This window comes from Micromys minutus (assembly GCF_963924665.1).
Source record: "Micromys minutus genome assembly, chromosome: X".
NCBI classification, from domain to species: domain Eukaryota; kingdom Metazoa; phylum Chordata; class Mammalia; order Rodentia; family Muridae; genus Micromys; species Micromys minutus.
The window spans coordinates 41,065,906-41,081,409 of NC_137970.1; the positions used below are offsets into that span (position 1 = coordinate 41,065,906).

The following is a 15,504-nucleotide window of genomic DNA, read 5'->3' on the forward strand; positions in this document are numbered from 1 at the left end:
ATTCAATCTAGCTGCTTCAGCGGCATGCTTAAATAGGCTTCAGGGCAGTGGGTGTAGCTTGGTGACAGAGCTTGTGCCCAGCATGCACAAGAGTTCAATCCTTGCACCAAAACATCAGAACAACCCCTTTCCTCCAAACCCCACAACCTCTCATATATCTATACAAAGAAAGGAGGCACTGGTAAGAAAGTCAGGCTAGGCATCAGAGCAAATGACTCCTGGCAGGGGGTCTCCAGGGGCCACATGTGGGCTCTTCCCAGGCTTGTTATCTGTAAAGGCTGGGCCAAATATCTCCTGGGTCAGGACCCATTTATTTCTGGAGAGGATCCTTTGGAAATGGAAGATTCCAATGAAGGCTTTGCTGAGGTTGTCTGTGTGTTGCTGATCATATAGGCAGATCCCTGCTGGGAACCAGCAGATCTCTGAGGAAGGAGAGGCAAATGGGGTGAGGGTGAGGGCAGACAGCACTTCAAGCCCTGGTGCAACTCTCCAATCTCGTTGTTACCAATAAAAATGCTGACAAGCTGGGTCGAACTGCCCTGAAAATCTCTGGACTCCTGGTTACACAGAGACACTATTAATCAATACACTTCATGCTTTGACTAGGAGACAGCGTGGAGCAGAAACTTCATCTGAGCAGTTCAGGTTAATGCAGACTTGCTGTGATGAACCCGAACAGCACAAGAGCAGAACGCTGTACCGAAATCATTTCCCAAAGGCTGAAATTATCTCCATTTTGAATCACAACTAAAAGGTGTGTGTGTTGGGGGGAGGAGAGGGAGAGAACAAACCTTGAATAAATATGATGAATAAAAAGTATGAATATGCAAATGGGAAATGAAAAGGTTCTTTTTTCTCTCCACAATATAAGACCAATGAAGGAAAATAAGAATGTTTCTCCCCGAGGCCTATACGCTGCCGCTTGTGCCGCCGCCTCGTCTCTAGTGATCCCTGAGAAGTTCCAGCACATCTTTCAAGTACTCAGCACCAACATCGATGGGCGGCGGAACATAGCCTTCGCCATCACTGCCATTAAGGGTTGGGGCGGAGCTGTGCTCATGTGGTGTTGAGGAAAGCAGACATTGACCTCACCGAGAGGGCTGGAGAACGCACGGAGGATAAGGTGGAGCGTGTGATCACCATCATGGAGAACCCACGACAGGACAAGATCCCAGACTGGTTCCTGAACAGACAGAAGGGTGTGGAGGAGGGGAATACAGCCAGGTTCTGGCCAGCGGTCAGACAACAAGCTACGTGAGGACCTGGAGCGCCTGAAGAAAACTTGAGCTCATAGTGGGCTGGGCCACTTCTGGGGCCCTCGTGTCTGCAGTCAGCACACCAAGACCGCAGAATGGCCGCAGGGGCTGTACTGTGAGTGTATCCAAGAAGAAATGTCTCAGGGCCTTTGCTGTTAATAAATAGTTTATATTATCTATGAAAAAAATAATGTTACTCCCCAGTGGGAAACTAGGTTGCTCTATTTACTGCTCTTAGGAATATAACTCTACAGAACCTCTGTCGGGTACATCTTTATAATCTCTATCAAAAACCTTTTTAGAAAGCACATTTGCCAACCTAGGAACGACATATTTAGCCTTTCAACCTGCAGAAACATTGGAATTAGGACTGAGCTGATGAGGATATTAACAACAGTATAGCATAGGCAATATCCCACTGTCTAGGAAAATGGGGCTTTGGAGTGCCCTGTCCAGGTGTCCAAACATTTTTGGAGAAGTCTGTTGGAGCAGAGAACTTTTCATGGAATATCGCACATCCTTCCCTGTTTTATACACTAACAACCTATAGAGGTTGTTCAAGGCAACAGTTTTCACTGCTCTAGGCACAAAATGAAGACAATCTTCATTCTGTTTTTCCACCTTCCCTTGCAGCCAAGAGTGGCCACAGGGTCCAATTCTAGTCAAGGAGTTATATGAACTCTACTGGAGGTTTTCTGTGTTCTTTTCTTAATAAGTAGAATTCTTTTGCTTATTTTCATCTATCTATCTATCTATCTGTCTGTCTGTCTGTCTGTCTGTCTGTCTGTCTGTCTATCTATCTATCTATCTATCTATTCACTTTATCATCCAGATGGAAGCCTCCCCTCTTCTCCTCCAGTACCCCCCAGACCCACCCCTCCCTAGTTACTAACCTGGCCCTGGCACATCAAGACTAGGTGTATCCTAGTCCTCCACGGAGACCAGACACTGAGGCCAGACAAGTCAGCTCAGCTAGGGGAAGGGGATCCAAAGGCAGGCAGCAGAGTTAGCGCTAGCTCTTGTTCCAATTGTTAGAGGGTCCACATGAAGAAAAAGTGTAGGGGACCTGGGTTGAGCTCATGCTTGCTTGCTCTTTGGTTGGTGGTTCAGTCTCTGAGGCCCCATAGGCCCAGGTTAGTTTACTAAGTATATCTTCTTGTAGTGCCCTTGACCCCTCCTGTTCCCTCAATCCCATCCCTCACTTGTCCACACAACTCCCTGAGCTCTGCCAGATGTTTGTCTGTGGGTCTCTTTCCATCAGTTGCAGGATGAAGCCTATCAGGAAACAGTATGCTAGGCTCTTGTCTGCAAGCATAACAGAGTATCATTAATAGTGTTAGGGGCTGGCATTCTCCAATGGGGTGGGTCTCAAGTTGGGCCAGTCAGCCATTGATTGGCCTTTCCCTAGATTTCTGTTCCATCTTTATCCCTGCACTATTTGTAAGCAGGACACATTTTTGGTTGAAGGTTTTATGGGTTGGCTGGTGTTATGATACCTACATTAGAAATCTTGCCTGGTTACAGGAGGTAGCCACGTCAGTCTCCACAGCACCAGCTGCTAGGAGTCCACCTAGGCTTATCTACATAGACTTGAGGGAGCCTTCCTGTCCCAGGCTTCTGGCTTGTCCCAGAGATGCCCCCACACGAATTTGCTTTCTGTATCCCAGCCCTCTCCACAAGCCCTGCTCTTCCCACACCCGATTCCTGTCTGTAAATCCTGTTCACTTCCCTAGGTTTTCCATCTCCAGGATTCCCTCAGTTTGTGTTTTCTTTATTGCTTCTATTTCCACTTTCCTTTCTTGGACAATTGTATTTTTCTGTATTTCTTCAAGGGATTAATTAATTTCCTCTTTAAAAGTTTCTATCATCTTTATAAAATTGGATTTTAGGTCATATTTTTGAGGTTCAGCTGTGTTAGGTTATACTGTATAGGATAGTTGGGCTCTGCTGGTGCCCTGGCTCTTGTTGATTGTGTTAGACACGTGGTTTTGTCCCTGGTGTTGGCTGAATGTTCTTGATGCAGGCAGGACTCCTTTTGGAGACAGGCAGAGCCATGGACTGACAATGGATTTCAGGGAAAACCATGCGGCTCATTTCTTCTCGATGTGTTCCAGGTGGACCTGACTATCCTTGGGGGCCTTCAGACCTCCTGGGAGAAGGCAGGAAGAGCTGTGGGCCAGAAGATAGAGGTCAGGAAACAGTTTGCAGCTCATCTGTCTTTACTGTGCCTCAGGTAGACCCCGAGGGCAGGGGATTGGTAGGGGAGGTATCTAATCTAGATTTATGTGGCTCCATAAGGGCAGACAGGACTGTGGGTCAAATGATGTAGGTCAGGGGACAGCCCACAGCTCACCTCTCTTACCATTTTTTGTTAGCTTTATTTCCTTGTGTGTATGTGTGTGTTTGCATGTATTTTGAACATTCATGTATGTGTGCAGACAAGAAGACAGTTTATTGGAGCCACTTTTCTCTTTTCACCATCCAGTGGGGAGGGATTATCAGGCACCTTTATATATTCAGTCATCTCCCTAGCCAGATAAAGCAAATTTTGTTTTCTTGATAGGAGAAAAAGAGGGGGTAGTGTTGGGGGGACCACTTTATTGGGTTATGAGTCCAGCTTCTAATGACTAAGCCCTCTAGCCCTCTTTTAAAAAATTACATTAATGGAGCTGGAGGAATGGCTCGGTGGTTAAGAATACTGGATCTTCTTCCAGAGATCCTAGGTTTGAATCCCAGGACCCACATGGCAGCTCACAACCATCTGTAACTCCTATTCCAGGGGATCCAATGTCCTCTTCTGGCCTCCTCAGGCACTAGGCACACACACGGTATACAGACATACAGGAAGGTAAAACACACAAACACAAAATAAAAAATAAATCTATTTTTTAAAATTACATTTATTGTGTGTGTGTGAATGAGCACACATGTGAGCATGTGTGTGAGTCAGAAGAGAATTGTAAGGGTAAGGGTTGCTTCTCCCATCATGTGGATCCCAGGGAATCACACTTCAATCACTAGGCTTATGGAAAGTGCTTTTACCCATTGATCCATGTTGCTGACCCAGGAGAGATGCTCTTGATGCCTGCCACCATCTGTGGTAGATCTTATATTAAATGAGGGAACAAAAACTACAGCTCAGTGGTATTTTGTACTGTTTGGAGCCCAAGGTGTTTATAGTAGATTTTGTGATATGCTACTCAGATACCACTTTAAACGTCTCGGACGCTGTCAGTCAGCTCTGGAATCACACTCCACTGTAGTCAGCAGCAGTGCCTAGTGTTCCCCCTGATCTTTTCTCAGGACAACCCATAACAACTTACACAGGAATATGAAGAACCAGCCTTCTCCCTTCACTTTGGGACATGATGCCAGGCCTTGCAAGCTCTAGTGACTGGAGACCTAATGACTTAGCTACACAATTACCTCCCTGGCCCCGCCCACTCCTGTTGCTTCATCCTATAATCTCTTCCCGGAGGCACCCTTCTCCATTGTGTTTCCTGACAGAGTTCTCATCCACATAGCTTTATCTCAAGTGTCTGTTTCTTGGGGGACTCCATGCAACACAACTGACACACCTTTTAATTAAAATATGTTAAAAACGCATGGCAGTCTTAGTTCGGGTTTCCATTGCTGTGAAGAGACACCATGACCAAGGCAACTCTAAAGGACAACATTTTATTGGGGCTGCCTTACAGCTTCAGAGGTTCCGTTCATTATCATCATGGTGGGAAGCTTGGTAGCATGCACGTAGGTACTGGAGAAGGAGCTGAGAGTTCTACATATTGATCCGAAGGTGCCCAGGAGGAGACTGTCTTCTACAGGCAGCCAGGAGGAGGGTTTTTTCCACACTGGGTATAATCTGAGCATAAAATGAGACCTCAAAGCCCACTCCCACAGTAACACATTTCCTCCAACAAAGCCACATCCTTTGATAGTGCCATTCCATATGGGCCAAGCATATGTAAACACTCGAATCTATGGGGGCCAAACTTACTTAAACCGCCACAATGGCTAAATGACACAGCAGTAGTTTAAAAGCAATATCCACGGTGCCTTTTTATCCAGGTATTAAGGCACACCAACATGGAAGAAATTTCAGTAAAGGACTATGCAACCGTGGGCCTTACATTTATTTATTGATTTTGAAAGATTTATTTATTTGTTATATATAAAGTATTCTGCCTACAATGACCATGAAGTGAACCGTGATTCCAGTCTTGAAGGTGGGTCTGGAGGGAAGGGAGTCATTGCTGACTACAATGTGAGTTCAAGGCTGTCTGGGGCTACATGAGATGTTTTTATTTTTTTCTAAAAAAATCAGAAAAGCAAAACCCAATACAAACAATAACAAGACCCAAACGCTAGTTGTCATCTCACCCTCCTTAGAACATCAGAAGTGCTGGGGAACTGGGAAAGAGGGAACATCTTGAACTGTTGGAGATAATAGAACTTTCCAGGGCTGTAATGGAAATCGATACGGGGCCTCAGAACCCGGGCTGTCAGGCTGCATATGAGCACCTTTACCTGCTGAACCACATTGTCAGCCCACTATCCTAGTCTTCATATGCAGAAACCAAAGAAGTCCAAAGCATGATAAATAAAACTAATCCATACTCAGAGTGATAAAACTTCAGAACTTCAAAGACAAGTAGAAGACCTTCAGTGATACTGACAGCTGGAAGACAATGAAACAGCATCCTTGAAGCAAAAAAAGAACAAACTGTTTGAGTAGTCTTTTATATCTACTAAGTAAACTTTTATGAATGATGGAGTAACAAAGATATTTTCAGCCATAAACAGATATTAAAAGAACTTTGATGCACTGAATTAATTAATTAATGTGCGCACCCGAGCTTGTGTGTGTGTGTGTGTGTGTGTGTGTGTGTGTGTGTGTGTGTCTTTTCAAGGGCACATGTGCATGTAGAGGCCAGAGGCAAATGTCAGGAATTTTCCTAAATGATTCCTCACCTTAGTTCATGAGACAGGATCTCTTGCTTAACCTGAAGCTCGACGATTCCGTAAGGAGCCTCTGTTTTTTCCCAGATCTGGAGTCACCTGGCCTTTTTTCTGTGGTTGCCAGGGATACAAATTGAATCCTCATACTTCCATAGCAAGCAGCTTACCAGTTCAGTCCCTAAAAGAGCCTTCCAAAACATATCCCAGAAAGATAAAAGCCTCTGGAATGTAAGAGGGACTAGTGATTAATAGCCAGCACAGAAAGTCCTTGCCTAGAAAATGAAAGAATATATAATCTGAAAGAAGAAAGCAGCCCATTTCTGTAGACAGTCACTGCAGAGACACTTGAAGAGCCTACAAAAAAAAAAAAAAAAAAAAAGGTTGCTCAAACCAGTACATGGATTTAATCAAGGTCACAGGATATGAGGTCAATACATAGAAGCCCAATTGTATCTGTACACAACAGCAACAAAACATTGGAAATTGAATTTTAAAATGGTAACATTTACAATAGTACTAGAAATAGCAAATCCTTAGTCATAATCCTTACAAAGAATGGACAAGGTCTGGAGGCTCAGCACCATGAAACCTCAATGAAAAATATTCAAAGATGGCCAGAGTAAATGCAATGTGTTCCTAAACTAAAGTCTCATTTTGGATAGCTTGGTGACAGATAGCCTAAAAGATGGTCTCTAGGGAGCCTTGCTTTCTGGGCATTCCTGTCCTTACACAACCCCTCTTGAAGGGTGGGTGCACTGGAGGGAGATATGCACTTGCAACCAACGGAAGAGGCAAGAAGCAAGTTTTAGGAAGTATCACACTCCTGGGTGAGTTCGATGCCATGTTGTGAGCAGTTCTAAAGAGACACTAAAGGAACCGTGGAGAGTCCTCCAGCCACAGTTAGCAAGGAATGACATCTTTAAGTATATATCTTTTGGTTTATGTATTTTTATTTTATTTTACATGGAGTGTTTGGCCTGAATGTATATATCTGTATCACTACATGCCCAATGCCTGAGGAGGCTGAAAGACCACATGAGATCCTCTAAAGCTGGGATTACAGACAGCTGTTAGCCGCCATGGAGTTCCTGGGAATCTGGGACTAGAACCCAGGTCCTCTGAAAGAGCATTTTGTCTTCTTGACTGCTGGGCTGCATATGTTTTTTTTTTTTTCCTCAACATGACAGAAGCTGGGGTCATCTTAGAAGAGGGAGCCTCAATTGAGAAGATGTGCCCATCAGATTGTCCTGGAGGCAAGCCAGTGAGGCCATTTTCATGATTAATGATTGAGGTAGGAGGCCCAGCCGAGTGTGGGTGGTGCCACCCCTTGGGAAGTGGTACTTTGTTGTATGAAAAAGCAAGCCATGGGGATCAAGCCAGCAAGCAGTAGCACTCCTCCATGACTTTTTCTGTGTAGTTCCTGCCTCCAAGTTCCTACACTGCTTGAGTTCCCGGCTTGGCTTTCCTCAGTCATGGAGTGTATGTGAAACTGTAAACTGAAGAAACGCCTCTCCTCCCAACTTGGTTTTGGTCATGGTGATTATTATAGACAATAGAAAGCAAACTGTGATCTCAAATCTACACTATAGATGAGTGTGCAGGTATCCTCAGCGGCTATCAGAAACTTTGGAGCTGTAGCCACAGGCATCTGTGAACTGCCTGATGCTGGGAACTAAACTCAGATCCTTTGCAAGAGCAGCAAGTGCTCGTAACTGTCTGCAAGGTTAATTGTGCAAACAAGTCTATGACCATGTAAGCCCCCAGTCGCTCCTTACCTCAGCTCTGGCTGACGACTTGACTGCAGCCTTATGAGCCAAAGATCCTGAGGTAGGAGGCCCTGAACTCTACCCAGGTTCCTGAAGCTCAGGATTCATGAGGTAATGAGGGTGCATGTTACAAGTCACTAGGTTTTGAGTCATTTTGCAATGTAGTCATGAAAAGATTGCCAGGAACCTCAACCCCAGCAAATCTTTTTTTTTTTTTTTTTTTTTTTTTTTTTTTTTTGTAGAAAATTTCAAACAAACTCTAAAGTTTCTTTGATAAAGCAAAGGAATTATAATAGTCAAAACAATTTTGAAGAATGAAGTTGGAGAGCTCAGTAACAGACTTCAGAAGAATTGAGACAGCGAGGTCTCAAGACCTGGTCCTTTCTTTTTAAGAATTATGACTAGGGCTGGAGAGATGGCTCAGTGGTTAAGAGCACTGACTGTTCTCCCAGAGGTCCTGAGTTCAAATCCCAGCAACCACATGGTGGCTCACAACCATCTGTAATGAGATCTGATGCCCTCTTCTGGTGTGTCTGAAGACAATGTACAGTGTACTCACATAAAACAAATAGATAAATCAATCTTAAAAAAATATGACAAAGTATGTGGTATTTCTGGTACTATAGCAAATTTTACAGTTTTAAAATTCAATTTCCAATGTTTTATTGTATACAAATACAGTTGTTTTTAATGTATTGATCTCATTTCCTGTGACCTTGATTAAGCCTGTGTACTGGTTGTAGCAGCCTTTTTTGTAAGCGCTTTGAATGTCTCTGAAGTGACTGTAGAACCAAGTGATCTCGGACTAGACTAGAGAGGGTGAAGGAGACCAGCATGTAAGCAGTCAATTGATTTGTTTTTGACAAAACTAAAAAAGTGATTTTATTTTTTTAATTAAAAAACATCATATTTTAATGTTTTGACTTGTGTGTGTGTGTGTGTGTGTGTGTGTGTGTGTGTATGTATGCTTGTATGGCATGGCATACACATGGAGGTCAGAGGACAACTTGCAGGGTCAGTTCACTCACTCCTGCCATGTAGGTCCTGGAGATTCAACTCGCATTCTCAGACTTGGTGGCAGATGGTCTTTTCTACTGAGTCATCTTGTGGGACCCAGAGGTATTTTTTAAAATGATAATATCTCTAAGTAGTTCCCGGGGGCTGCCAAACATTCCTATCTAGTGAACCAAAGGGCTTTGTTTTGTACAAACATAAGCAAAAACATTTCAATAAAATATTAGATGCATGAGTACATGTGACAAATGCTTTAAAGGGGCCCGAGAGATAAATCTAGCTATTTTTCAACTTTCACAACTAAAATACTATACATTTTTTTTGGGGACAGGGTTTCTTTGTGTAGGCTTGACTGTCCTGGAATTTGCTCTGTAACCAGGCTGGCCTCAAACTCACAGATCCATCTGCCTCTGGCTTCTCTGTGCTGGGATTTAAGGCATGTGCTACCACTGCATGGAAACTGAGCAAATTAGGCAAAGTAACACTAGGGTGAAAGTAGTGTATACACCTTATAAGTCACTAGAGGACAAAAAAAGAGAGAAAAGACTAGTAAAAACTACGTCATCTTAGCACAGGTCAAAGAATGGAAAGGAAAGGAAATGTCTCGAATGCATATGAGACACAGACCAACAAAAACAATGAAATTAAAGGGTAACTTGTCACAATAAAACAAGTGGGTACAATTTCCTGGGCTGGAGAGATGGCGGGCTGGTTAAAAGTGCCTGCTATTCTCCCACAGTTTCTCAGCGCCCATGTTGGGCAGTTCACAGGACTTGCACACAACTACACATGCATATACAGAGACACGGTTTTAAATAATATTTAAAAATATTAAACTTCTTCTTTCAAATTTTGTAAGATGAAGTCTCATTAGATTTCTGGCTTCCTGCCTCAGATCTCTGAGTGCTGGGATTTTAGGTGTGCCACCACAGCTCCTTAAGTTTGTCCCTTAAACAATAAAAGATTTTCATTTGGAAAAATATACAGCTGTATGTTCTCTATTAAAGACACACATAAAAGACTAAACATGGTGCCACATGCATGTGTTCCCAGCACCTAGAAGGTGGAGGCAGGAGGGTCAGGAGTTCAAGGTCATCTGTTGCCATGTAGTGAGTTTGAGGTCAGCTTGGGCTACATGAGTATATGTCTCGAAAGGAGGGAAGAAAGGAAGAAAGGAAGAAAAGAAGAAAGGAAGAAATAGGAAGAAAGAAAAGAAACAAGAAAAATACACAGATCAAAACAAGCAAGGACTACAAATAAAAATTGGGAAGCTATGCTAAGCAAATTCTGGGAAAAGAAAGCATTATGGAAAATTTTTATAATAGACAAATAGAATTCAAAGCAGCAAACATTTAATAAGACAAAGAGCAATATTTTATCATAATATAATGTATAATTCATGAACCTTTATCTACCCTCAGCAGTAGAAAAACAAAGGCAGAAGATTAAGTTGAAACACAGGGATAAGGAGAGTCAGAAAATGTCCTGTCAGAGCATTTCCACTCCAATTGTTTCGAGCTCTTCTTGCTCATTCTCTTAAGGATTTATAGTGATGGGTGATTTACATTTTGCCAAAAATTTATGCACATCAATGTGTTTACTGTTCTATGTTGTGTATATGTATGGGTATATAATATATACATACATATGTATATAACACATATATTATTATAATTATATTATACACACAAACACATGCACACACACAGACACACACACAGACACACACACACACACACACACACACACACACACACACCTTTGCTGGGGATGGAAACCAGAATCTCACTCATGCTAGGCAAGTGCTGTACCACTGAGTTTCATCACCTAATAAATTTATTATATTTGAAATGCTTATGGCATTTCTAACTATGACCTAAAGATTCCTTTTTTTTCTACAAATAATTAAAGGGCTTTTATGCTTTATCTCTCACACTAGGATAAAAATTTAGAGTTAAAACTTTCTTTCCCTTGGAAGAAACCTTTCAGGGAGTGTCAAAAACACTACAAGTCACCCCTGAAGCTCCAAATTCCTTCAATGGTGATATGATATATAAAATAAAATACCAGGAAATTGAAAATTACTGTAATCAGTTAATTATTGTTCATTGTCTTATAGATATCCAATGTTCACTATTGGTTTACTTTGTTTTCTTGAAATATGGTTTCATGTAGCCCTGGCAGACCTTAAACTTGCTATGTAGCCAAGGCTTGTTTACAACTCCTGATTCCCCTGCCTCCAACTCCACAGTGCAGGGATCAAAGACACATGCCACTGAATTTGGTTTAGTATTCACCATTTTTAAGCTGCATTTTTTTTGTGTGGGTTTAAAGTGTGGGACCTTAAAGACACAGAAATGGCTGAAGTCAGACTCAGAGACCTTCTAGTCATCCCAAGGCTATGAGATCCCACCTGTGCCTGACAAATAAAAACAATGGCCCAGAGTAATTCTCAGAAAAACCACTGACTGATAGCCACCTGGCCCTCTAGAAAGCCCTAGATAGGGTCCTGACGCATGTCATAATTAGCTCATGCTCTAATCACTCAATTCTGAGGAACAAAACAAGGACGAAAACCCACAGAATTTGCTGGCTGACAGCCACAGGGTCTCACAGAAAAGACCCAAATATATATCATCATCAGCCTAAACCCCCTTATCCAATGAATCCAAAGGTCACTGTAACCCACCAATCTGATGTCACCGCCCCATGTTGTTGCTGAAATCTGCCCGCTGTAAAGAATAAAAGATGTGTGATTGGGGTTGCCTCTCCCTGCGAGGATGAGCAACCCCATACGTATGGAAGTAAACCTCTTGTTATTACAGCGGTCTATCGTCTAATTGTGTTCTCGCTCCTGAGCTAAGACTCCTTGGGGGTCTTACAACACTTGGTGTGTTGGCCAGGAAAACGCGCTTCCCCAAGTCCAAAATTGGCAGGGAGATCGGAGGTAAGCTTGAGTAAAGTCTGTGTTTTGTGCAAAGTCTGTGTTTTGTGTTCTGTGTTACTTTCCGTCTTATGTTGTCTGCTGTCTGTGTTTAAGTGTTTCTGAGGGGTTCGAGTCCCCTAGTGTGGTTCTGAGGGGTTAGAGTCCCCTAGCCTGGGTGGTCGCTGAAAGCTCCGTGAGGGGCTTGCAGCTGTGATCCGTAGAAGTGCCAGGTCGTCACAGGTCACAGGCTCTGGAGGATGATCCAGGAAGAGGGAATCTGGAGGACACTCCAGAGTCCCGTTGGAGGATCAGAAGTGGTCCACCTCTATCTGTAAGTAGCTAAGGTTCAGCTGCAGTCTGAGCGGGGTACTGAAAGTATCAGGCTCATGTGGAAATCGCGTGCAGGACGCCCCTGTGTTGGTCTTGTTTGTTTTCTGTGGTGTTGTAGCGTTCTACTTGGACGAGTCAATGGGACAGAAAACTTCCACACCCTTGACTATTACCCTGGACCACTGGACGGACGTAAAGATAGGGCACACAATTTGTCTGTTGAAGTCAAGAAGGGAAAGTGGCAGACTCTTCACCTCGGAGTGGCCATCCTTTCAGACCGGGTGGCTGCCCCAAGGCAACCTGGATCTCCTGTACTATTCGAGGCAAGGAACACCTAGGATTTTTGTTTTGCTTTCTGTGGTGTCTGTGTAGACTTGCGGGTTCGTTATAGGGACGCGTCAGAATTTTACTTTCTGTTTTCCTTTTTGTATCTGGACTTGGACTGACATTCCCTTGTGGTGTAGACGCCCTCCCTCCTGGTTCTCTGCGTGAGGAGGGGGTCTGACTTCGCCTGTTGTGTCCCGCCCGGGGCTCTGTGAGATTTGCTTTCCTGTTTACAGGCTTTGGGCTAAGCCTGCCTTCTCAGCTCAGACTCTGATAAGGAGAGAAGCTTTAGTTTTTACATTCTGGTGCAAGCTTTAGTTTTTATATATAAAAAACCTGGCCTCTGCTGCATTTGGCTGTGGACCAGTACAGCTGCTCCAGGCGGAGCGGCGCAGGGCAGGGCTGGGGAGTTAAGTGGAGCCGGTTACTGGGCATCCGAGAGGCCGCAGCTGAGCTGGGGGGGGGGGGGCAGCACCAGCAGAAAGCTAAAATCACAGCTCTTCTATTCAGCTTACATTTCCACATGGCTATTTATCACCAAAGAAAGAGGTCTGCCACGCCACAGATGCTGACTTCCTTCTTCTTGGCTCACCTTCCCCCTTATCTGTCCTCTATTTCTTCTCAGGCAGACAGACCCAGGAGCAGGACCCAGAGGGGCCCTCAGCTCCTCTGGTCCAACAAGGGCAAGAGATGCCTATCCCAGAGAGGCCAGCTAAAGAGACTCGCAGTTGTTGTGGCCCAACTCTTGAGCAGTCAAATATCTTGCTCCCCCAGGAGCCTATGGCCCTCCTGATGATTGGGACCTACAACCCCTACAATATTGACCATTCTCCTCGGCCGATCTGTATAACTGGAAAACTCATAACTCTTCTTTTTCTGAGAACCTGAAGGCCTTGACTAATTTACTTGAGTCACTCCTTTTCTCCCAGCAGCCAATCTGGGAGGACTGCCAGCAGCTGCTCCAGGTCCACAAAAGAGAAACAGCGTACTATCCTTGAGGCTTGAAAGAATGTCCTGGGGGTCGGCAGATGGGCGCCCCTCCCTTGTGCCTGTGGACATAGATGCAGGATATCCCTGACTAGGACTGGCTGGAACGTCAACTCGGCAGAAGGTAAGGAGCATTACCTTCTACATCAGGCTCCATTTTGCAGGTCTTAAGGGGTTGCAGGATGACCAATCACTTAAAGGTACGTGAGGTTAAGCAGGGACCAGACAAGTCACTCTTAGCCTTTCTAGAGCAGCTCATGGAAGCATCCCGCCTATGACCCCAGCAACAAGGAATACAAAGCTATTGTGACTATGTCTTTTATAGACCAGTAGAAGTGTCAGGAAAAAAGCTTCAGTGACTAGAAAGATTATGAGACAAGTCATTGTGAGATTTAATACAAGCTGTTGAGAAAGTAAAAGTAAATACGATAAAGGGTAGAGAAAGAAGACAATCAAAGAGAAACTAAAAAAGAAGAAAGAGAAATTCATAGGAAAAGAAAAAGAGCAAGAAGCCATAAGAAAGCAAAAAAGAGCAGGAAGCTAGAGAGCTCAAGAGAGATGAGAGACAAGAAAAAAAATTTGCAGAGGATCCTGGCCACAGTAGTGAGGAACAGGGAATTAAGAACCAAGTCTGGCACTAAGAAAGAGCCTCTAGGCAAGAATCAGTGCCTGTTGAAAGGACAAAAAGACACTGGGCAAGAGATTGCCCATAAAAGAAGAAAAGGGGGACCTGTGATCCTGAAAAAGAACCCCTGGGTACCAAGATAATGGCCATGCAGGAAGACAACAATTATGGGAGACAGGGTTCAGACCCTCTCCCCAAGTCCAGAGTAACCTTGAAAGTGGAAGAGAAACCTATTCAGTTCCTTGTAGATACAGGGACTCAGTTCTCTGTGATACTATGAACTGAGGGACCCATGTCAAACAAAAAGTCTTGGGCTCAAGGGGCTACTAGCACCAAACAATATTCATGGACTAACTGAAGAACAGTGGATCTCGGAGTGGGCTGGGTATCCCACTTGTTTATTGTCATTCCTGAATGCCCCTATCCCCTATTAGAGAGAGACTTCTTCACCAAGATACGGGCCCAAATCCACTCCTCCCTGAAGGGCCATAAATTAAAAATTGGCAGGGAGAGTCCATATAAGTATTGACTATCAAATTAAAAGATAAATATCAATTGTTTAAAAATAAAGATCAAAGGGTTCAAGATATAGACTGGTGGCTGTATCCACAAGCCTGGGTGGAAACTATAGGAATGGGGGAGGCTGAGAACCAGTCCCCCCATCCATATAGAACTGAAAAGCCCAGGCTAGCCTGATAGCTGTGCGTCAGCACCACACGTCAAAGGAGGCGCTAGACAGGATCAAGCCACACATCATCCGGCTACTCCAACTCAGGGTTCTGCGTAAGTGCCAATCAGCCTGGAACATACCTCCTCTACTGTTGTGAAAACCTGGAACCAACAACTGCCGGCCAGTTTAAGATCTCCGAGAGGTAAACAAGTGGGTGGCTGATCTCCACCTCATGGTACCTGACCCCTATAACCTGTTGAACCCATTGCCCTCATCCAGAACCTGGTATATAGTACTGGACTTGAAACAAATGCATCAATGGACCCATCTAGAGGTCGATCAATTTTTGAGGACCATCTTGTGGTTAAATTCTTGTGTGCCAGACTTAAGGTGTCTAGCAGGACAAGTAGTAGATGACTGTGTGCCGTGCCAGAAGGTGAAAGCATGTACAACTAAGGTTAAAAAAAGAGGCCAAAGAGAGATAGACCTGGGGTTTACTGAGAAGTAGACTTTACAGAGATTAAGCCAGGAAGATATAGATATAAGTATCTATTAGTCTTTATAGATACCTTTTCTGGGCGGGTGAAAGCCTCCCCACAAAGAGAGAAATGGCGGCAGTCGTCATAGCTAAGAAGATTCTAAAAGAG

General features: G+C 43.9%; 1 pseudogene across 1 annotated transcript; it reads left to right on the plus strand.

The window, feature by feature from the left end:
- The first annotated feature begins 875 nt into the window (after positions 1-875).
- Positions 876-1,422, plus strand: LOC308414890 (small ribosomal subunit protein uS13-like; annotated as a pseudogene). The gene has a single exon. The product of its transcript is annotated as a small ribosomal subunit protein uS13-like (transcript).
- Positions 1,423-15,504: the final 14,082 nt, after the last annotated feature.